The 24,529-nt window shown below is 40.0% G+C and overlaps 1 protein-coding gene across 1 annotated transcript in view; it reads right to left on the bottom strand.

Annotated features, from left to right (window-relative positions):
- The window catches only part of LOC136885414 (zinc finger protein OZF-like), a 77,752-nt gene that overhangs the window by 13,557 nt on the left and 39,666 nt on the right, over nt 1–24,529 (bottom strand). The window lies entirely within an intron of this gene.

The raw sequence follows: 24,529 nt of genomic DNA on the forward strand, positions 1-24,529 counted from the left end.
CAATTTAAAATATAAACATTTAAGAATGGAAAGTAACAATCAAATTAAAATCACTTTATTTGGAAAAGAGGTGTCTACCTCGGTGGCAAATGGTACACTAAACTTCATTATTATCAAGCACTAAATTTTAAATTGACAAGAGAAGAAGATATTTTCCTAAAATACAGTGTTATACAATTTACACTAACAATTTTTTTCTTAATTACACAGCTCACATTTAATAAATTTATATCATTTATAAATTCTACTCATAACATCTTCTGCACATACAAATATACCGGTAATCAACTCATATACAGTATGTGGAATGACTTAAAATAATACTATACAACTGCTACAAGATTAAAATTTACAATGGATTTATTTATTTATTTATTTTTTACCCTTTTTGGAACCTAACTAGCATAACGACCTGCTGCGTCATAACCAGAGCCACTGCTTTTCAGATAAGTGATAAGAGAGACAAGAACATGAAAAGTACATAGAATAGTATAGCAGAAGACAAGGTAGCGATAGAAGGGAGGAACATGAAAGGATAAATATAATCTCCAAATCCTTACCCAATACCATGCTCTTTCTCTTTCTGCTGATCCCTATTTCCAAACTGACTACCTATTATCCTTATCCTCTTATATTCACGTTCCCCTGTTCCCATCATTCTATACATGAATTAACTTGTCATCTCTTTGTTACTTTTCATGCTCCTACATCTATATAATTAAAGTTGTAGGGGGCCGCTGTCTGTAATTTCGTTTGTTTTGCCTATTTTTCAGATAATTATCCGTTTGTCTGTTCCACTATAACGGTGAGACGGCTTTATAGAATTTGACCAAACGTCATTTTTAGTGTATACTCATCCCGGGGTAGCTTTTAACATGCATATCATTTTAAAATCTTTAAATAGATGCAGGATTTATAGGAAAACCAGAACGGTTTTCGTCCATTTTCTCTTATATTATTGATTTCCTGTAAACTCCGTGGACTGTATGTGAAACGTCTCTTCATTATAAAAACTTTTGTTATGTTCATAATTTATCTTACTCTTCAAATGACGGGAAGAATTAATATTTTCTCAGGGTATCATGCTCTGCAATTTGAGACCCACAGACCGACAACGAACCTACAGGTTACCATGGCAACGTCTCTGACTGCTTGTCAGCAGGGAAGTAAAGTATTGCCATTTTCGTCATCATTCCTGTAAATTCGTGGTTGTTCCTTGGGTAGAAAACAAGAGAGACGTCAATCGGCAATTCTGCAGGATATTGGCGGAATATCGTTGGAGGTTATAACCGAACTAAGGTTAAGTTAAGAGTAAGTTCCCACCTTCCAATACTTAACAATTTCTATATAATAGACTTATTAATTACATAATATAATCCATATAACCTCTAGTACATGTTTCGTTCCGATATGGAACATCTTCAGCTAAAATTGGTAAAATGGCAAGACGATTAAAATACATTGATGTTAAGATGATACGTAAGCTAAAAGATATGATAAAATGGCTCGAAAATTAAAACATATGATAAAGATGATGAGATAAAGTTCATTCATGTTGGTTAAAAACCACAACAAGTCAGTTTTCAAGTGGCGAGTTAAAAACAGCGATAAGGTTCTTCATGTTGGAGGCGTATACATTTTGTCGATCTTGAATATAAATTGAAGAATACAGGATTTTCTTATATGTGATTTATCGGGGAAATCTTGATAAAATAACCGTAGTTGAAGTTGAGTTTGGTAGGATTATTAAAATGTGTCTTAAAGACAATCTTGTCGTATTTAACGTCCTCCCTTACGCCGTGTTGTTAACTGACTGAGTCCTGTGTACGTACACAGGACTCAGTCAGTTAACAACACGGCGTAAGGGAGGACGTTAAATACGACAAGATTGTCTTTAAGACACATTTTAATAATCCTACCAAACTCAACTTCAACTACGGTTATTTTATCAAGATTTCCCCGATAAATCACATATAAGAAAATCCTGTATTCTTCAATTTATATTCAAGATCGACAAAATGTATACGCCTCCAACATGAAGAACCTTATCGCTGTTTTTAACTCGCCACTTGAAAACTGACTTGTTGTGGTTTTTAACCAACATGAATGAACTTTATCTCATCATCTTTATCATATGTTTTAATTTTCGAGCCATTTTATCATATCTTTTAGCTTACGTATCATCTTAACATCAATGTATTTTAATCGTCTTGCCATTTTACCAATTTTAGCTGAAGATGTTCCATATCGGAACGAAACATGTACTAGAGGTTATATGGATTATATTATGTAATTAATAAGTCTATTATATAGAAATTGTTAAGTATTGGAAGGTGGGAACTTACTCTTAACTTAACCTTAGTTGTGTTGAGCCAATACGGAATAAACATGAGATTTATAAGCTGTAGGTTATAACCGTCCTCGAATAGCATAAGTAATAACACCATTAGTCATCTTCTTATCTGTTTACCTAAGAATCCCTGAGCCTAACTTTCTCCTCTGTGACCGCTTTCTTATATCCGTAACTCATACCAACATAGTTTATTGAGGAACATTTGATTTTCCAGTGCATCCAATTGGTATTTACATATTTGGCCTATCCGGCTGTTCTCAGTTATAATCCTATTTTCTATTAAGTTCAACATTCTCAAATGTATGAATTTCTTCCTTAATTACTCCATATGTATGCGAGTGCTAATCCCGAAATCTGAACACCTTTTCTTTGAGGAAATATTCCAAGCTATGCAAATGTATAACTTCTGGCCTCGGAAAATATTGGAATATGGATGCAATTTTAAAGATGGTGCAGACCTTCCTTCCGGAACAATTGGTGCCTAAACAGTAAGTCGTATCACAAAAGAGAATGCACAATCGCCCTTCAATGTGGAGAGATGTACTACTTTGGGCCTATGACTTTCTGTCGTATCCCTATCCCTTATAAGTTAAACAGAACTGCATTTCACGAGTTCAAGTTAATTTTGCACTTTTTACACGTATATGTTATCGTTTGGCACACTTATCGGAAAGGTGCAATCATGACACTGAGTACGCACATTGACTTGACCAGTGGCCAAATGTTCGGAAAATTTTATGATTTCAGTGTATCAAAGAATAAAGTAGTATGTGAAAACCGTACCAAATTTTACCCCATTCAATGACTAACTGAACCTAACCCATAAATATACGCGATACGAGAAAATGTCATAGGACGGGGCGTAGATGCAATTTAATATAATCTTACTCATTGCCTGTACAGTATTTTTTTATGTAGAAATCCATATACAATGTAGAATACCGTAGGGAAGCATGGGAACATTTCCTAGTATAAAATAATCCCACATTATTCCTACCACATTCCTACCAACTGGCAATGCTTATATCATAACTACAGAAATATAGATCATCCTTCTCTGTACATCACATTAAGACAAAAATCAATCAATCAATCAATCAATCAATCAATCAATCAATCAATCAATCAATCAATCAATCAATCAATCAATCAATCAATCAATCAATCAATCAATCAATCAATCAATCAATCAATCACCACTGATCAGCATTTAGGGCTGTCAACCAAGTGGAAGATTGATTCTCAGTTGTTTATGTAGAAGAAGGTTGTTGAAATTCATGAAACAACTCCTTTGGTAAATTATTTCTATCATTAAATCATCTTTGTATAAGCAAACATTTGCCAATGTATGTCCTTTTGAATTCCAAGTCATCTCTCCAATGACATCTCAGAATATACTGCTTAGTCGAACAGCTTGTCTCCTTTCACCAAGTCTTCCGAGCCCAAACTTTGCAACATCTGTGTAACACAAATATTTTGTCTGAAATCACCCACAAGAAATGGAGTTGTTTCTGTAGATTATTTTCTGTTCTCTAATGAAGTAATTCTGGTGACGGTCTCATACTCTAATTGTGGCATTGCTGGAGATTTATATGTCCTATCCTTTAAAACCCCTAACTGAACTCATAATCATATTAAGAGATCCGAAAATTTTATTTTGAATTCTGTTTATGTGATTATCACAATGGAGTTCTATCTTTATTAAGAATACCTAGGGACTCACAGAGATCCCCATGAGGAACATTCACCCCTTAAACAAAATATTATAATTAAAATAATTAAAAGAGAGGACTCTCTTTATTTGTGAAACACACAACCTGACCTTTCGCCCTGTTTATCATCATACCATTGCCCGATATCCATCTCACAATATTGTCAAGGTCTTTTGCAGTCACTCACAATCCTGACACCCATCCATTCATTCAAATGAAGCGCCTTGAAGAATGCCATCTTCAATATAGTGATTGCAACAACTAGTGCAAAAAGCGTGAACTTCTCTATAGATGCCTCTACCAAGAAAAACTTACGTTATGCCCTTTAGTGTGAAGGGGAACTATTAAACTCCTAAAGACATTCTATATTTTGAGGTTTACTACACTGAGTTGATTGTTCCTTGTTTCTTGTGTGTCAAGATTGTCAAAACTTAAAATATGCCCCACCAACCTCAAAATTGAGCAATAGGAAATTTTGAATATGCATTTTTTCACCAGTAACATTCATCTTCTACCTATTTAATTAGCCAATAGGAACCGTTTTGTATACATTTGGTTATCCAATAAAATTTGCAGGTGTGACGGGCGTTAGCGTAGAGTTCACCAGAACCATCCCCTTGGGTATAAAGGCTGGCACTTTTTCAAGCTCACTTGTCCTACTGATCGTCAAGTTTACTGAGTGTGCGCTAATTGAGGAGGCGGGGGCATCTCGCCCATCATCGAACTTTACAGCAGATTAAGATAATGGCAGCTATTTAATATCTATGTGATAGCCTCTGAAAGCTAGCTCGAGGGGAAGGTTTCCCATCTCTAATAATGTAACCATACATTTCCAATCATCTAAAATGTAGATTTCCACTATGAATTTCAAACCATCCGAAAATCACTTAGCTTAAATTCGGGAAGATAGAGTGTGAAACCCTCCAGAGTTCCCTATCAACTTGACTTCGAGGGGACTATGATTTTGTAACCGTTTTCTGTCTGTAACTTAAATTTCCTCCGTCTAGTCACCTCAGCAGTATAGGATTAATGTCGGTCAATGAGCCCAACTGGGGTTTTAAGTTTCTAAATGTAAGTTCCAAGGAATGCAAGTGTCCGCCTGGGCATCATTTTCATTTTTGGGCCAGTAACTTTACCTGTGTTTTTTCTTCCCACAAAGGCCCGGTAGAATGAGTTTTCGATACTACTGTAAAATACAACCATTTATGTTAAGTGGTTAGACTGTTGAGTGTTTAAGACAGTGAATAATGTATGAATTGCAAAATGTAAGTTGTGCCTCGAGGGGCCTGGAAAGTGGAAACCTTAGCCAGAAAAAATGCTCTGGTTAAAGTTTCGGAGCGCAGTCCCCTAGATAAATTCATAGAGTATAGACGCCCTTTCTATATTTGTAGAGTTGTTTGTATACCTTGTAAATGAAAGTGGGAGATCTGTCTCCTTGACTATTGAGTGGATGGAGCCACAGTGCTCAACATTTGTAAAATTGGGAGCTTCAAGCTCAGATGATTAATTGACACATTTTGTTAATTTTCTAACTTCCCCCACCTTGTATCTAAGCTAACGTTCTAGTTATGTACCTGAAATCTTGTTCTGTTGCTGATTCATGTTTTTGTTGAAATTGGACATTTGAAAAAATAAGAAAACAGCCAGAAGGAAATATAACTTTGATTTTAAAGCTTTTAATTAATCTTTTGATTGACGGCGATAGACCCATTCATGCCTGCACCTTTTTTCACCCCTCTGTTCCACGCAAACAAGTGCTAGCAGAGCGTTGTTGAATGGGTCTAGATAAAGCCAATTTTGACGGCTACTAGTAGAAATGTACACATAACTCTAAAAATGTTCTTGGTTACTGGAAATTTTCAAAATTCCTTTCATTTTCTATCAACATGTCTGGTCCTCGAGAAGAACTTGCAAGCGGGTATTTGCGCAAGGAGGTATTGATTTATGAACTTCTGATTAGGAAGGTCCAATCTGGAGGCACGGTTGAGGTAGATATTGCCAAACTTAAGGAATCCTTAGGACTTCCTATTTGTATCCCGGTATTTGTGGAAAAAGAGATTGATGATGCTCTATCCACTATCACGGATAATACCACCGAGCTAGTTCCTGTATTTAGTGTTTTTGAAGTAAGCGGTCCTTCTGATAATCAACTTGAAGGAGTTCAGGCTAGAGTGTTTCACTTCTATAATAGGGTTAGAGATCTATTTTCTCTGAAATTGAAGGATGATCATGCTAAGGAGGCGAGTAATCTAGTGGAACACCTATTTGAAATGTCGAATAGAGTTAGTCAATTGTTGTGCGGGGAAGCTACTCCTAAAAGCGACAAGGTTCCTATGGTAAATTTGTTGACGGAGGAAGAATCTAGTAAAGCGATAGAGAGTAGGAAATCTGTTGATGCTCAACAACCATCTACCCCATCAGAACAAGTGTCGGACCATCTAAGACAACTTCCACCCTTCTTTCTGAGAAACGCATTGTTTGAACCTATCAACCTCCAATGTCGTCACCTATTATGTCGCATGGCTTCAGCAGCTTGCCTCACCCCTTAGCCATGTTGCTTAAAGGAATATCCAAGTTCTCCATTAACTCAACTATAGAAGTCATTGCGTCTTTAAGATTTTTAGTCGAATTTCAAGACCATGCTTTATTGTTTGCCATCTCTCACTCCTAAATACTTCAAATAATTTACCCCTCTTCTGCAGGTGTCTTCTTGGACAAAACTGTAAGAGCAATAGCTGATAGATAATCAGTAGAAGTTTTCCATGTCCATCTTTTGGCTAACTTGATTCATGCTAGAGCTATGTCATCTTTAATCCAGAAGTACTATTTCAGAGTAGAGAGGTTGGACGAGAACCTTGTTGACTTTATCTAAGATATAAAGTTTCATACGAGGGTATTCGCTCTTCATTTCCCAGAAGATCGAATTGTCCAAACTATAGTAGAAGGAATCTCTCCATCTTTTAAGACGTACATATGTTTCGCCTTTCGGCCCCAAACCTTCTCGGAATTAGAAGCAATGGCAGTGTCAGCCGAAGGAGTAAGGTACGCTGACACCTTAAGAGTCGCCAAGGAGCCCCATTCGCCATCAAACTCTTCTCGGCCACCAACTCACCGAACATATCCTACATGCAAGTGTTTCGCATGTGTATCAAGGGAACATCTTAGAAACAAATGCCCCTTGGTAAAATCTAGTGGAACCAGGAACGGAGCTGCTCCGTCTCAAGGTTGCTTCAAGTGCGGGTCATTTTCCCATCTTGCCAAGAATTGCACCTTAAGTAACAGCACACCATCTTTTTCAAATTCTGCTGCTGCCTCCATGACTCCATGTGATAGGAAGTGACCAGTGTCACGGGCTGAGTCACAAAATTCTCCATCCAGAAGCTCAGCCCCTATTACATTAGGGAATGCCTTAAAATTACTTACGAGAGCCCAGGATTTGTATTATATCTCAGGTGGCAGATTCCCTATCAGTTGTTTTCCTAGCCTTTCCTAAATGATTTCAAAGAAATTTGAAATTTATTGAACATTTCCCTTGGTACTACCCCCATTTTGCCCGGTAGCTCAGTCGTTGAGCGAGAGTCCCAAGGTGCGGAACGTTCGCTAAACGGCAACACAAAAGTTTCGAGGACAGGGATAATCCAAGGACTAACGACAATTAAAAGAATTAGTAGCACATTCCAAAAACCATCTATTATTTTAAAATCTTGGAAAAAAATAATTAAGTCTTCCCTGCTGGAATCCATCCGAAATTCTTCACCAAATTAGTCTGCAAAGATATGAAATTGAATTTTACTAAATCGCATAGGAAAATTAAATATCTCCTTAAGTAGTATAATAAGCGGGTTCGGCGGCCACCTCCACCTCAGGCTCCCAGTGGCCACCTCCACCTCCACCTCAGCCAGAGGCCTCCCAGTGGCCACCTCCACCTCCACCTCAGCCAGAGGCCTCCCAGATGCCTCCTCCACCTCCCGCGGGAAATTTGAATTTGTAAACAAAGCCACGTGCTTTTTGACAGCTGTCATCGACAACAACGCATCGCAAACCCCAGTACTGCCATCTTGACGGGCCTAAACCTCACTAGTGCCAACTTAACCTCACTAGCGTGAGGTAAACAAAGCCACGTATTTTTTGACAGCCACGTGCTTTTTGACAGATTTGTAAACAAAGCCACGTGCTTTTCGACAGCTCTCATCAACAACAACGCATCGCAAACCTCAGTACTGCCATCTTGACGGGCCTAAACCTTAGTGGTACCAACTTAACCTAACTAGCATGAGGTAAACAAAGCCACGTGTTTTTTTTGACAGCCACGTGCTTTTTGACAGATTTGTAAACAAAGCCACGTGCTTTTTGACAGACAACAACGCACCGCTAACCTCAGTACTGCCATCTTGACGGGCCTAAACCTCAGTAGTGCCAACTTAACCTCACAAGCGCGAGGTAAACAAAGCCACGTGCTTTTTGACAGCCACGTGCTTTTTGACAGATTTGTAAACAAAGCCACGTGCTTTTTGACAGACAACAACGCATCGCTAACCTCAGTACTGCCATCTTGACGGGCCTAAACCTTAGTAGTACCAACTTAACCTAACTAGCGCGACGTAAACAAAGCCACGTGCTTTTTGACAGCCACGTGCTGTTTTGACAGCTGTCATCCGCCATCTTTAAACTACAGAGCACCGTGCTGCCCTCTTTCGTCACCTGTCATCGGTAGTGCTGCCATCTTGACGGGCCTAAACCTTAGTGCTACCAACTTAACCTCACTAGCTCGAGATAAACAAATCCACGTGCTTTTTGACAGCTACGTGCTTTTTGATAGCTGTCATCCGCCATCTTTAATCTATAGAGCACAGTGCTGCCCTCTTTAGCTACTTACCTTTGAAATGTGGTGGCGGATAATTTGAAAAATGCTTTTCGACAAGCAGCCATCTTTAATCCAGAGAGAACAGTGCTGCCCTCTATGTGGTGGCGGCAAATTGAAAAATTCCACATGCTCTTGTTTGAAAACAAACTCACGTGCTTTTTTGACAGCTGTCATCTACCATCTTTAATCTATAGAGCACAGTGCTGCCCTCTTTAGTTTGAAATGTGGTGGTAGTAAATTCCACGTGCTCTTGTTTGGAAACAAAGCCACGTGCAGCTGTCATCCGCCATCTTTAATCAACAGAGCACTGTGCTACTATCATGCGGGCAATTTCATCACCTGTCATCCGCCATCTTTAATCCACAGAACACCGTGCTGCCCTCTTTATGGCTACTACCTTAAGCACGTAGTAGCGGACAATTTGAAAAGTTCTGTTAGCTATCATCCGCCATCTTTAATCAAGAGAGCACCGTGCTGCCATCTTTAGCTAGATACCTTTGAAATGTGGTGGCGGCAAATTGAAAAATTCCACGTGCTCTTGTTTGGAAACAAACTCACGTGCTTTTTCGACAGCTACCATCCGCCATCTTTAATCAACAGAGCAGAGTGCTGCCCTCTATGTGATGGCGGCAAATTCCACGTGCTCTTGTTTGGTAAACATAGCCACGTGCAGCTGTCATCCACCATCTTTAATACAGAGAGCACCGTGCTGCCCTCTTTATCGTAGTAGATGTAAATTCGTCACCTGTCATCCGCGGTGCTGCCATCTTTAGCTAGACACCTTTGAAATGTGGTGGTGGATAATTTAAAAAGAAAAATTCTACAGCAGCCCTCTCTCGACGCTAATTGCATAAGATGGTGGCTATACATGACTCCTTAAGGGTGCTTACGCAAGATGGCTGCTATACACAGGTTCTTATGAGACGCCCTTGGGATGCTTGCTCAAGATGGTAGTTATACATGGCTCCTTATGAGATGCCCTAGGGATGCTTGCTCAAGATAGCGACTGCTCTTATGGGACGGCTTAAGGGTCCTTGCACAAGATGGCTTGAGACGCCCTAAGGATGCTTGCGCAAGATGGCGGACACAAGATGGCAGCTATACATAACTCCTTATGAGACGCTTTAAGGGTGCTTGCGCAAGATGGCTGCTGCTCTTAGCTTAGAGGCTAACGTGTCGTGCTAGTTCGATTCATTAAATTTAGGGCTTAAATGCATAATGTTAAATATATCGAAAACGGTGCATCGTAGAGCAAAACGGACAAAATTTTTCTACCTAATACCTCGGTTCGCAGTATGGGGAACAAGTAAAACATAGTCTAATGATGAGATCAACGGTTCGGTTCCTACTTAGGCCCTTTGGCATTTGCTCTGTTTTAGCTTGTATTGAAGCAAGTCTTCGTAACATGATCAGGTCTAGCTATGGTAGAGAGTATAACGTGCCGTGCAGGTTCGATTCATTAAATTTGGAGGCTTAAATGCAAAATGTTAAATATCTCGAAAACGATGCATCGTAGAGCAAAACGGACAAAATTTTTCCGCCTAATACGTAGGTTCGTAGTATCAGGAACAAGAAAAAACATAGTCTAATGATGAGATCAACGGTTCGATTCCTACTTAAGCCCTTTGGCATTCGCAGCTATCTATTTCTACAAGATGGTGGCTGCTCTTATGAGAAACAAGATGCCTTGAGACGTCCTAGGGATGCTTACGCAAGATGGCAGACACACAATGGTGACTATACATAGCTCCTTATGAGACGGCCTAGGGGTGCTCGCACAAGATGGCGGCTACTCTTATGAAGAAAGCTAGCTTAGAGGCTACTGCGCAAGATAACAGCTGCTGTTATGCATGTGGTGGAGGGCAATTTGAAATTCTATGTGCTTAATCAACAGAGCACTCTGCTGCCCTCTTTAGCTGAAATGTGGTGGTGGATAATTTGAAAAATTCTTTTGACAGCTATCATCTTTAAAAACAATGGCGACTATACATAGGCTGTTAAGGTCTTATCATTCTCCTCCTCCTCCTCCTCCTCCTCCTCCTCCCCCCTCCTCCTTCTCTACCTCCTCCTCCGCCTCTTATGTCAAGGCATAGCTTTATATCGAACAAGTTTAAACCTGCATCGCGAAGGCAAGCGTGTGCAGCGATAACATTATTGTGCATGTTTAGACTTTCGAAACATAAGAAGAGTAGAATCAAACGCTGTACTCGATACGACATGTGATCAGAACATTGATTGATGCGTTCTGAAAAACAAAATAAGTGATCAAGACTAGAATCGAACAATGTACTCAATACATCATGTGTTTAGAATATGTCAGGGGATACGCTTGTTCTAAGAAGATCAGATTGAAACATAACAAGACTAGAATAGAACACTGTAATCGATGTTGTTAACTTCAACATGTGATCAGAACATTGATTGATGTGTTCAGAACACAAAATAAGTGATCATGACTAGAATCGAACACTGTACTCGATACAACATGTGATCAGAACATTGATCGATGTGTTCAGAACACGAAATAAGTGATCAAGACTAGAATCGAACACTGCACTCAATACAACATGTGTTTAGAACATGTTAGGGGGTACCCTTGTTCTAAGAAGATCAGAATGAAACATAACAAGACTAGAATCGAACACTGTAATCGATGTTGTTAACCTCAACATATGATCAGAACATTGTTTGATGTGTTCAGAGCAAAAGTACAATTTTGATGATTTGCTTAGTGTAAAATCAAAAACTATGGAAACACACTGTGCATATATCGCGTAGCTAACTCGCTCAGTAAGCAATATTGCAAAACTACAACTTCAATGATTTGCATAGTGTAAAAATCAGAAACACACTGCACCCATACTGCGCAGCTAACTCGCTCGGTAAACGATATAGCCAAAGTATAACTTCAAATTATTTACCTTCCATCATTCGTCTTGTGTGTAAAAATCAGTCGAACAAGTTATCGCATAAACATGGCTGAAAAAAAATCGTGATAGGGTATGGAACCCAGGGGTTACATCTTATCAGAAGGGCAAAAAGGATGAAAGGACTCTTCCTCCTCCTTAGCGCACATTCCTTGAAGGGCTAATTGGCTGAAGGGCTAATGGGCTAAAGGGCTAAAGGGCTAATGGGCTAAAGGGCTAAAGGAGCAACAACCTCGTCGATCGCTATCAGCAAGAACGCTTGTACTTTGTTAAGTGTAGAAAATTAATCTTTATTTGTAAATGGTTTCATGTTCAGAACAAGGAATGGAAAATCCCCGAGGTGCGATGAGTTACGTTTTTCGAACTAGTGTTTGGAACACTGAACTTTTCAAGATGATAGCAGAGAGTTTAGCAATGTTCTGTTGTTGGATTTTAAATTCCGCGCTACAACATGCATAAGGTGGTAGCCTTGAGGTTTACCGCCGTAAAGATGGCAAGAGTGAGGTTAACAGTTGTTGGATTTTAAATTCCGCGCTACAAAATGCATAAGGTGGCAGCCTTGAGGTTTACCGCCGTAAAGATGGCAAGAGTGAGGTTAACAATGTTCTGTTGTTGGATTTTAAATTCCGCGCTATAACATGCATAAGGTGGCAGCCTTGAGGTTTACCGCCGTAAAGATGGCAGCAGTGAGGTTAGCGACGCTCTATTGTCCTTCAAAGTGAGGTTAGGGTTCGTCAAGAAGACAGCTGTCAAAAAAGCACGTGGCTATGTTTACCAAACAAGAGCACGTGGTCGTGACGTCACGGTCACGTAGTATGTTGCCTCAGCATGTAAAGTTCAATGTCTACACCTACGTAGTTAACACTCTGCTATGTTCACAAGATTTTTTACACATAACTATTCTTTATGCTTTAAGTTCATGCACATAGGCTATGCTAAGATAGCATCACAAACACATGCGAACTTTGTACATTCTAATGGAATAAGTTTATTACTGCGTGCATCATGGATACATGATGTGTACACGCATTTAAACATGGCTATACTTAATGCTGCTGATTTGTTTACAAGATTTTTATACATTGCTATTCTTTATGCTTTAAGTTCGTGCACGCACAAGCGATACTCGTACGCTCTAGCAGGAGAAGTTTAGTACGATAGTCGATACATACATTATCGATAGGTGATGTGTACACGCTTTAGAACATAGCTCATCTTTATGCTTTAAGTTCGTGCACAGGGGTTTGGGATACACAAAAGCGATTGCTACATGCTCTAGCGGAAGAAGTCTAGTACGATAGTCGATGCATGTAAAATCGATAGGTTATGCTAAGATAGCAGCACACTTACATGATTTTAGCACAATCTAGTGGAAAAAGTTTAGTATGATAGTCGTTTCGTGCAAAATCATTAGGTAATGTGTAAACGCTTTGAAACAAGGCTATTCTTCGTACTTTAAGTTCATGTGTATGAGTTACGCTAAGATAGCAGCACAACCTAGCGGAAGAAGTTTTGTACGAGAGTCGATACATGCAAAGTCGATAGGTAATGTGTACACGCTTTGAAACATGGCTATTCTTTGTACCTTAAAGTCATACGTATAGGTTATGCTAAGATAGCAGCACAATCTGGCGGAAGAAGTTCAGGGTGATCTGTACACGCTTTGAAACAAGGCTATTCTTTGTACTTTAAGTTCATGCGTCTTAGTTATGCTTGCGATAGTCGATGCATGTAAAATCGATAGGTTATGCTAAGATAGCAGCACACTTACACGATTTTAGCACAATCTAGTGGAAGAAGTTTAGTACGAGAGTCGATGCTTGCAAAATCATTAGGTAATGTGTACACGCTTTGAAACAAGGCTATTCTTTGTACTTTAAGTTCATGCGTCTTAGTTATGCTAAGATAGCAGCACAATCTACCTGAAGAAGTTTTGCACGAGAGTCGATACATGCAAAATCGATAGTTGATGCGTACACGCTTTAAAACATGACTATTCATTGTACTTTAAGTTCATGGGTATAGGTTATGCTAAGATAGCAGCACAATCTAGTGGAAGAAATTTAGTACGAGATTCGATGAATGCAAAATCAATAAGTAATGTGTACACGCTTTGAAACATGGGTATTCTTCGTACTTTAAGTTCATGTGTATAAGTTATGCTAAGATAGCAGCACAACCTAGCGGAAGAAGTTTAGTACGATATTTGTTGCATGCAAAGTCGATAGGTAATGTGTACACGCTTTGAAACATGGCTATTCTTTGTACCTTAAGGCCATGCGTCTTAGTTATGCTAAGATAGCAGCACAATCTACCTGCAGAAGTTTAGTACGAGAGTCGATACATGCAAATTCGATAGTTGTTGTGTACACGCTTTGAAACATGACTATTCATTATACTTTAAGTTCATGGGTATAGGTTATGCTAAGATAGCAGCACAATCTAGCGGAAGAAATTTAGTACGATATTTGATGCATGCAAAATCAATAAGTAATGTGTACACGCTTTGAAACATGGCTATTCTTTGTACTTTAAGTTCATGTGTATAAGTTATGCTAAGATAGCACAACCTAGCGGAAGAAGTTTAGTACGATATTTGTTGCATGCAAAGTCGATAGGTAATGTGTACACGCTTTGAAACATGGCTATTCTTTGTACCTTAAGGTCACGCGTATAGGTTATGCTAAGATAGCAGCACAATCTAGCGGAAGAAGTTTAGTACGAGAGTCGATGTGTGCAAAATCGATAGGTGATGTGTACACGCTTTGAAACATGGCTATTCATTGTACTTTAATTTTATGGGTATAGGTTATGCCAAGATAGCAGCACGATCTAGCGGATGAAGTTTAGTTCGATGGTCGATGCATGTAAAATCGATAGGTGATGTGTACACGCTTTGAAACATGGCAATTCATACTGCTGCTCTGTTCCCAAGACTTTTAAGAATAGCTAATCCTAATACTGCTCTTAACGACGTCGAGCTAAGGATTGATTACGTGACCGTGACGTCACAGCCACGTGCTCTTGTTTGGTAAACATAGCCACGTGCTTTTTTGACAGCTGTCTTCTTGACGAACCCTAACCTCACTTTGAAGGACAATAGAGCGTCGCTAACCTCACTGCTGCCATCTTTACGGCGGTAAACCTCAAGGCTGCCACCTTATGCATGTTATAGCGCGGAATTTAAAATCCAACAACAGAACATTGTTAACCTCACTCTTGCCATCTTTACGGCGGTAAACCTCAAGGCTGCCACCTTATGCATGTTGTAGCGCGGAATTTAAAATCCAACAACTGTTAACCTCACTCTTGCCATCTTTACGGCGGTAAACCTCAAGGCTACCACCTTATGCATGTTGTAGCGCGGAATTTAAAATCCAACAACAGAACATTGCTAAACTCTCTGCTATCATCTTGAAAAGTTCAGTGTTCCAAACACTAGTTCGAAAAACGTAACTCATCGCACCTCGGGGATTTTCCATTCCTTGTTCTGAACATGAAACCATTTACAAATAAAGATTAATTTTCTACACTTAACAAAGTACAAGCGTTCTTGCTGATAGCGATCGACGAGGTTGTTGCTCCTTTAGCCCTTTAGCCCATTAGCCCTTTAGCCCTTTAGCCCATTAGCCCTTCAGCCAATTAGCCCTTCAAGGAATGTGCGCTAAGGAGGAGGAAGAGTCCTTTCATCCTTTTTGCCCTTCTGATAAGATGTAACCCCTGGGTTCCATACCCTATCACGATTTTTTTCAGCCATGTTTATGCGATAACTTGTTCGACTGATTTTTACACACAAGACGAATGATGGAAGGTAAATAATTTGAAGTTATACTTTGGCTATATCGTTTACCGAGCGAGTTAGCTGCGCAGTATGGGTGCACGGTGTTTCTGATTTTTACACTATGCAAATCATTGAAGTTGTAGTTTTGCAATATTGCTTACTGAGCGAGTTAGCTACGCGATATGTGCACAGTGTGTTTCCATAGTTTTTGATTTTACACTAAGCAAATCATCAAAATTGTACTTTTGCTCTGAACACATCAAACAATGTTCTGATCATATGTTGAGGTTAACAACATCGATTACAGTGTTCGATTCTAGTCTTGTTATGTTTCATTCTGATCTTCTTAGAACAAGGGTACCCCCTAACATGTTCTAAACACATGTTGTATTGAGTGCAGTGTTCGATTCTAGTCTTGATCACTTATTTCGTGTTCTGAACACATCGATCAATGTTCTGATCACATGTTGTATCGAGTACAGTGTTCGATTCTAGTCATGATCACTTATTTTGTGTTCTGAACACATCAATCAATGTTCTGATCACATGTTGAAGTTAACAACATCGATTACAGTGTTCTATTCTAGTCTTGTTATGTTTCAATCTGATCTTCTTAGAACAAGCGTATCCCCTGACATATTCTAAACACATGATGTATTGAGTACATTGTTCGATTCTAGTCTTGATCACTTATTTTGTTTTTCAGAACGCATCAATCAATGTTCTGATCACATGTCGTATCGAGTACAGCGTTTGATTCTACTCTTCTTATGTTTCGAAAGTCTAAACATGCACAATAATGTTATCGCTGCACACGCTTGCCTTCGCGATGCAGGTTTAAACTTGTTCGATATAAAGCTATGCCTTGACATAAGAGGCGGAGGAGGAGGTAGAGAAGGAGGAGGGGGGAGGAGGAGGAGGAGGAGGAGGAGGAGGAGAATGATAAGACCTTAACAGCCTATGTATAGTCGCCATTGTTTTTAAAGATGATAGCTGTCAAAAGAATTTTTCAAATTATCCACCACCACATTTCAGCTAAAGAGGGCAGCAGGGTGCTCTGTTGATTAAGCACATAGAATTTCAAATTGCCCTCCACCACATGCATAACAGCAGCTGTTATCTTGCGCAGTAACCTCTAAGCTAGCTTTCTTCATAAGAGTAGCCGCCATCTTGTGCCAGCATCCCTAGGCCGTCTCATAAGGAGCTATGTATAGTCACCATTGTGTGTCTGCCATCTTGCGTAAGCATCCCTAGGACGTCTCAAGGCATCTTGTTTCTCATAGGAGCAGCCACCATCTTGTAGAAATAGATAGCTGCGAATGCCAAAGGGCTTAAGTAGGAATCGAACCGTTGATCTCATCATTAGACTATGTTTTTTCTTGTTCCTGATACTACGAACCTACGTATTAGGCGGAAAAATTTTGTCCGTTTTGCTCTACGATGCATCGTTTTCGAGATATTTAACATTTTGCATTTAAGCCTCCAAATTTAATGAATCGAACCTGCACGGCACGTTATACTCTCTACCATAGCTAGACCTGATCATGTTACGAAGACTCGCTTCAATACAAGCTAAAACAGAGCAAATGCCAAAGGGCCTAAGTAGGAACCGAACCGTTGATCTCATCATTAGACTATGTTTTACTTGTTCCCCATACTGCGAACCGAGGTATTAGGTAGAAAAATTTTGTCCGTTTTGCTCCACGATGCACCGTTTTCTATATATTTAACATTATGCATTTAAGCCCTAAATTTAATGAATCGAACTAGCACGACACGTTAGCCTCTAAGCTAAGAGCAGCAGCCATCTTGCGCAAGCACCCTTAAAGCGTCTCATAAGGAGTTATGTATAGCTGCCATCTTGTGTCCGCCATCTTGCGCAAGCATCCTTAGGGCGTCTCAAGCCATCTTGTGCAAGGACCCTTAAGCCGTCCCATAAGAGCAGTCGCTATCTTGAGCAAGCATCCCTAGGGCATCTCATAAGGAGCCATGTATAACTACCATCTTGAGCAAGCATCCCAAGGGCGTCTCATAACAACCTGTGTATAGCAGCCATCTTGCGTAAGCACCCTTAAGGAGTCATGTATAGCCACCATCTTATGCAATTAGCGTCGAGAGAGGGCTGCTGTAGAATTTTTCTTTTTAAATTATCCACCACCACATTTCAAAGGTATCTAGCTAAAGATGGCAGCACCGCGGATGACAGGTGACGAATTTACATCTACTACGATAAAGAGGGCAGCACGGTGCTCTCTGTATTAAAGATGGTGGATGACAGCTGCACGTGGCTATGTTTACCAAACAAGAGCACGTGGAATTTGCCGCCATCACATAGAGGGCAGCACTATGCTCTGTTGATTAAAGATGGCGGATGGTAGCTGTCGAAAAAGCACGTGAGTTTGTTTCCAAACAAGAGCACGTGGAATTTTTCAATTTGCCGCCACCTCATTTCAAAGGTATCTAGCTAAAGATGGCAGCACGGTGCTCTCTTGATTAAAGATGGCGGATGATAGCTAACAGAACTTTTCAAATTGTCCGCTACTACGTGCTTAAGGTAGTAGCCATAAAGAGGGCAGCACGGTGTTCTGTGGATTAAAGATGGCGGATGACAGGTGATGAAATTGCCCGCATGATAGTAGCACAGTGCTCTGTTGATTAAAGATGGCGGATGACAGCTGCACGTGGCTTTGTTTCCAAACAAGAGCACGTGGAATTTACCACCACCACATTTCAAACTAAAGAGGGCAGCACTGTGCTCTATAGATTAAAGATGGTAGATGACAGCTGTCAAAAAAGCACGTGAGTTTGTTTTCAAACAAGAGCATGTGGAATTTTTCAATTTGCCGCCACCACATAGAGGGCAGCACTGTTCTCTCTGGATTAAAGATGGCTGCTTGTCGAAAAGCATTTTTCAAATTATCCGCCACCACATTTCAAAGGTAAGTAGCTAAAGAGGGCAGCACTGTGCTCTATAGATTAAAGATGGCGGATGACAGCTATCAAAAAAGCACGTAGCTGTCAAAAAGCACGTGGATTTGTTTATCTCGAGCTAGTGAGGTTAAGTTGGTAGCACTAAGGTTTAGGCCCGTCAAGATGGCAGCACTACCGATGACAGGTGACGAAAGAGGGCAGCACGGTGCTCTGTAGTTTAAAGATGGCGGATGACAGCTGTCAAAACAGCACGTGGCTGTCAAAAAGCACGTGGCTTTGTTTACCTCGCGCTAGTTAGGTTAAGTTGGTACTACTAAGGTTTAGGCCCGTCAGGATGGCAGTACTGAGGTTAGCGATGCGTTGTTGTCTGTCAAAAAGCACGTGGCTTTGTTTACAAATCTGTCAAAAAGCACGTGGCTTTGTTTGCCTCGCGCTTGTGAGGTTAAGTTGGCACTACTGAGGTTTAGGCCCGTCAAGATGGCAGTACTGAGGTTAGCGGTGCGTTGTTGTCTGTCAAAAAGCACGTGGCTTTGTTTACAAATCTGTCAAAAAGCACGTGGCTGTCAAAAAGCACGTGGCTTTGTTTACCTCGCGCTTGTGAGGTTAAGTTGGCACTACTGAGGTTTAGGCCCGTCAAGATGGCAGTACTGAGGTTAGCGGTGCGTTGTTGTCTGTCAAAAAGCACGTGGCTTTGTTTACAAATCTGTCAAAAAGCACGTGGCTGTCAAAAAAACACGTGGCTTTGTTTACCTCATGCTAGTTAGGTTAAGTTGGTACCACTAAGATTTAGGCCCGTCAAGATGGCAGTACTGAGGTTTGCGATGCGTTGTTGTTGATGAGAGCTGTCAAAAAGCACGTGGCTTTGTTTACAAATCTGTCAAAAAGCACGTGGCTGTCAAAAAACACGTGGCTTTGTTTACCTCACGCTAGTGAGGTTAAGTTGGCACTAGTGAGGTTTAGGCCCGTCAAGATGGCAGTACTGAGGTTTGCGATGCGTTGTTGTCGATGACAGCTGTCAAAAAGCACGTGGCTTTGTTTACAAATCTGTCAAAAAGCACGTGGCTGTCAAAAAGCACGTGGCTTTGTTTACCTCGCGCTTGTGAGGTTAAGTTGGCACTACTGAGGTTTAGGCCCGTCAAGATGGCAGTACTGAGGTTAGCGGTGCGTTGTTGTTTGTCAAAAAGCACGTGGCTTTGTTTACAAATCTGTCAAAAAGCACGTGGCTGTCAAAAAAACACGTGGCTTTGTTTACCTCATGCTAGTTAGGTTAAGTTGGTACCACTAAGGTTTAGGCCCGTCAAGATGGCAGTACTGAGGTTTGCGATGCGTTGTTGTCGATGACAGCTGTCAAAAAGCACGTGGCTTTGTTTACAAATTCAAATTTCCCGCGGGAGGTGGAGGAGGCATCTGGGAGGCCTCTGGCTGAGGTGGAGGTGGAGGTGGCCACTGGGAGCCTGAGGTGGAGGTGGCCGCCGAACCCGCCTATTATACTACTTCCTTATTTGAGAAAATCCTATCTCAATATATCAAAACCTGATTTTTAAATCATTAAATGAATTGAATGAATGAATGAATCGATTGCTAATTTACTCATAAATCGATGAAATTTTTCACCTCATAGCAAAAATCAAATAATCATTTCTTTTGATTAAATATTAATCTGATAAGTTATTTATACTTTACATTACTTAATTAAATTAGTTTGAAATCCTTCATCCAACATATTATATTTTTTAATCTTGTATAAATCGACTCAATGTTGTGTACAACTCATAATAAAATGCTTAAAATTTACGATGTATTAGGTTACTCTTTTTACACTTTGTGAGCTTAGTTCATTGACATGATACTTCCTTAAACATTTCCTCGAAGCATAAGATCCCAATATATCTTATTTTACCATAAAATCGCTTAAAGATTTATAACTGAACCAAATAGGCTCACCGCAAAACATAAAAAAATCGAAGAAATTTACGCATATTGCGTACACACATCATGACGAAATATCACCATGAAGAATCATATTTACAAATTATCATCCACGGCAATATTATCAAATAAATTCTACGAAACCTAGCCCTTGATTTTTATTTTTGTAATTATTTGAAATTTGAGAAATTTTCCCGATGACGGTGTCATATAAGGACTAACATTTCGATCATTTGACTTGTGATGGTATCAGGATTATCACTTTTCAATGAAATAGAATTCACAACCATGTTCCAGGATAATTTTACAATACAAATCATCACTAAGAATTCCTTAATTTTGCCTACAGTCTCCAATGAATAAGCATTCGCGTATGCGGTCTATGAGTCACGACTTCAATATTATTATTCTCCTATTCTCTCAAAACATCGACCAATATGCGCTTCCCAAGAAGAAATTATGTTCAAAGATATACCCTCTTCCTTAATCGACTCATGTAACGGACACACAAATAAAATCCTATCATAAAAACCATTTACAAGTCTCAAAATCCAAATGTCACTAAATGTAAAAATGTGAACCTTCAATTCACGACCATATTCCAGGCCTACATCTACTTCAAATAGAGCACATATTAATCACTCGTAAGCACAGTAACAATTATACTCATGAACCTTACATATTTTTTTAGACCGTAACAACGTCAATATTATTATTATTATTATTATTATTATTATTATTATTATTATTATTATTATGCACGCGCGGTCGCGTCATCGTAGGCTATAGCTTAATGAAATCATAGATGACTCTATCCTATCTCGGATCTATGATAAACCACAAATATCATCAAAGGAAAATCCAAAATTTACAGAATACGTCGATGTTCTGTCCCAAATAATTCCAAAATTATTTGAAAATTATTTAATAAATTAATAATTATTAACGCGTGGGTCAAATAATTTTATCATTATAATCTGGGACAGTGAGAACATGTCACGAAGCACACACTCAAGTAAGACAAAATGCAGGTCCCAAATACACTCTCTCACACATCAAATTCTACCAACACTAATGAAAGAAGAATGAAATGTCTAACTACAAAGACTAGTAGAAATTATCGCCAATATCTAAACAAGGACTACGTCTACAATATTATTACAACAGATGAACAGAAAAATAATTTGGAATCTTATCTGTAGTGGACATGGCTTCTGGACTTGGCTGATGATCAGTTACAATGGATCAGGTTTCATTTCGAGTAATACTCTACCCTTGGCTGAATGATGCCTCACATTTTAGTTATTCATGGCTGCAGCAGATGAAGACTTGTAACAGTTATAGATTTCTTCGTAACGTTCAGGTTCCATCCTTCGAAATAATTCAGGACTGCTTGCGATCTTCCGTCTTCTGGTAAGAAGCTGAAACTAATACATTAGTAATAATTCCAAACACACACTCGATTCTTTATGATGGCACAGTTGTACGTACTTTAATGTTCCTCAGATTATTGATGAAATCTGAACTGCGACGTTTCAAACAAATATTACAATTTAAAATTTCCTCAGAAGCAGAAATATTGCCATCTTTCATCAAATGGATGCCTATAATTTCCAACGTCGTGTAGGTCGTCTCCCAGTAATACAGACAATTTTATTTTACGAAGACAAGTTCTTGCAAGAAGCAATTAGCCAGGTATAACAGCTAAAGTCAACGAAGCGAAGAAAAATAAGGAATAAAGAGAGCAAATTTCCCCAGATACACGGGTATTTATTTCTTCAAGACATAGGTGTGTCTGTTATTTGAATCCCATTGGTTGAAATTTTGCGATCGAGCTCACCTTCTAATCCAATTGATGAAATATCATGTTACTGAATATCCTATATAATTCATAAAAATAATCTGGTACCGATATTTAATACCGTAGGATCTTTCACTTGGATTTGAGCAACCACGCAAGGTACCAACCAAAGAAAGACAAAGGCTATGAAAGGCATGAAAATTTAAAACTCGTTAGCCCTCGTAAGCATAATAGCAATGGAGTCGGAAAAGAACAAGAATTGACCAATAAAGTTCGGATAAGATAGATAAAAGTGAGTAGCTTAACACACGTAAGCAGAAGCAATTCCAGGAATCATTTAAGGTCTCCCATAGTCATGTTGCGTGCAATGGTATTCCTAATGAAGAGCCCTACCCCAGACTCTGCCCTTCCCTTTCTAACACCCATCAAGTACACTTTATAATCTCCTATCTATTCCTCGTTATCTCCCCTTACCCGAATATCGCTTACTCCTAACACATCCAGATGCATCCTCTTTGCTGACTCAACCGGTTCTACTTTTTCCCATAAGCCCCATTAATATTGATAGCTCCCCATCGAATTCCATTTCGTTCGTCAAGTTGTTTCCAAGGAGTTCCTCGCCTGTCAAATGGGAGTTGGACTCCGTTACTCCCGTAGGTCCGAGGCTTGCTTAAAATGTTCTGAGCTCGGTTATTTCATGAAGCAGGATGCTACCCTACTTGCACTTAGTCCAAGTGAGGATCTCTCCTCTAACGGGTTATGGACCACCGGTGAATTGTATAGTCCTAGCCGCCTGAGCACAAGGAGGGCCAGGACTCAAAATATGATCGAGATGCCCACTCCCATTCCATAGCAACTGGTATCCTGACTCTCAGGACCACTTACTAGGCCACTCAGCCGTTGCCCATAGTTCACGAACTAGGACGTGACAACAGTAACCCACAAACACGAACCATATCGTACACATATTTCAATCAGGGTGGGGATACTGGAATTGCACTTAAGCTCTTTAATTTTGTCAACTCCACGTTCGAATCCTTAGGAGTGGCATTTACTCTGCTCCACTAGGACGGAAGTGTCCCCCACAAGAGTTGGCTAAGGAGATTAGATAGACGACAGCTTTACACACAACATGCCTAGACTCAGTTATAGACCCCGAGTTCGCCAAAACAAACAAAACAACAGCACAGGTTGCTCGGCTCCTACTTAAGGCAAGGGTGCCTGGAGGAGCTTTACTCTGATCGACCCCACCACCTCGGAATGAAGTGTCCTACAAGTGCCGGCCAAGGGACGTGAGATAGACATCAGATTAGCACACATCATGCTTAGACTCAGCTAAAGACCCCGAGTTCGCTAACCCAGGCTCTCTCCATTAGGGCGCCCTTTTTAGTAGCCTGTTTCGACAGTAGTCCATAAGATGACGACATCCTATTTTCTGGAGGTATCAGAGGACGTAAGCGAGTGGCTAGAGGTGGATTGAGCGTGGCAGTCATCTTGCGCAGTAGCCCATGGGCCAGCTCCGGCTTTTTTCCTATTTCTTCATTCAAATCGGAAGCATCTCTGGTACACCATGGTCACAAGTGAAGAACAGAGAACACAGTGTGGAACACAGCCTAAAGCCATTCCCAGATCAAGGAAGGCAACAACTGCATGCAGCTCTTCTCCCTTGAAGTCAAGATGGGCTGCCTACCGATGCTCTTTGGTTCTAGGATCGAGATAGCCCTTACTTCTTCACGGCTTCTCCGAATGGCGTTCATCCAGTATCTCTTTAAGAGATCTATCAAGCATATCGGGTTAAAATTACGGTAGACTATGCTTCCATGTTTATGCTTATATTCTTGCAGCAATGTCCGAAGTACCCCACACAAGCACCCTACCCAGAAAAACAGCCAAAGGCATGATTCTTGAGGTGATCAAGCTAACGCAACTTGATCTTAACAGAACTTCAGTTGGTGAAAAACACTCAAAATATATCATTTCAACTAACATTTGTTTACACTGTGATCGTTCAGTATCACACGATACAACAATGAACTTCCTCCCACTGAGGGACAGAGAAAAAGAGACAACAGTCAAGAAAGAGGTTCATCACAATAGTTCTATGACTTCTGACTGTCCGATATTAACACAGATCTATCCGTATAGCAACAATATGCCGAATTAGTATTAAATAATGACTTTTTTTTCGATATCTGAGCTTATGAGACAGCTACTGTGGTAGATATTTCGGC

This window comes from Anabrus simplex, chromosome 14 (genome assembly GCF_040414725.1).
Source record: "Anabrus simplex isolate iqAnaSimp1 chromosome 14, ASM4041472v1, whole genome shotgun sequence".
Lineage (NCBI taxonomy): Eukaryota > Metazoa > Arthropoda > Insecta > Orthoptera > Tettigoniidae > Anabrus > Anabrus simplex.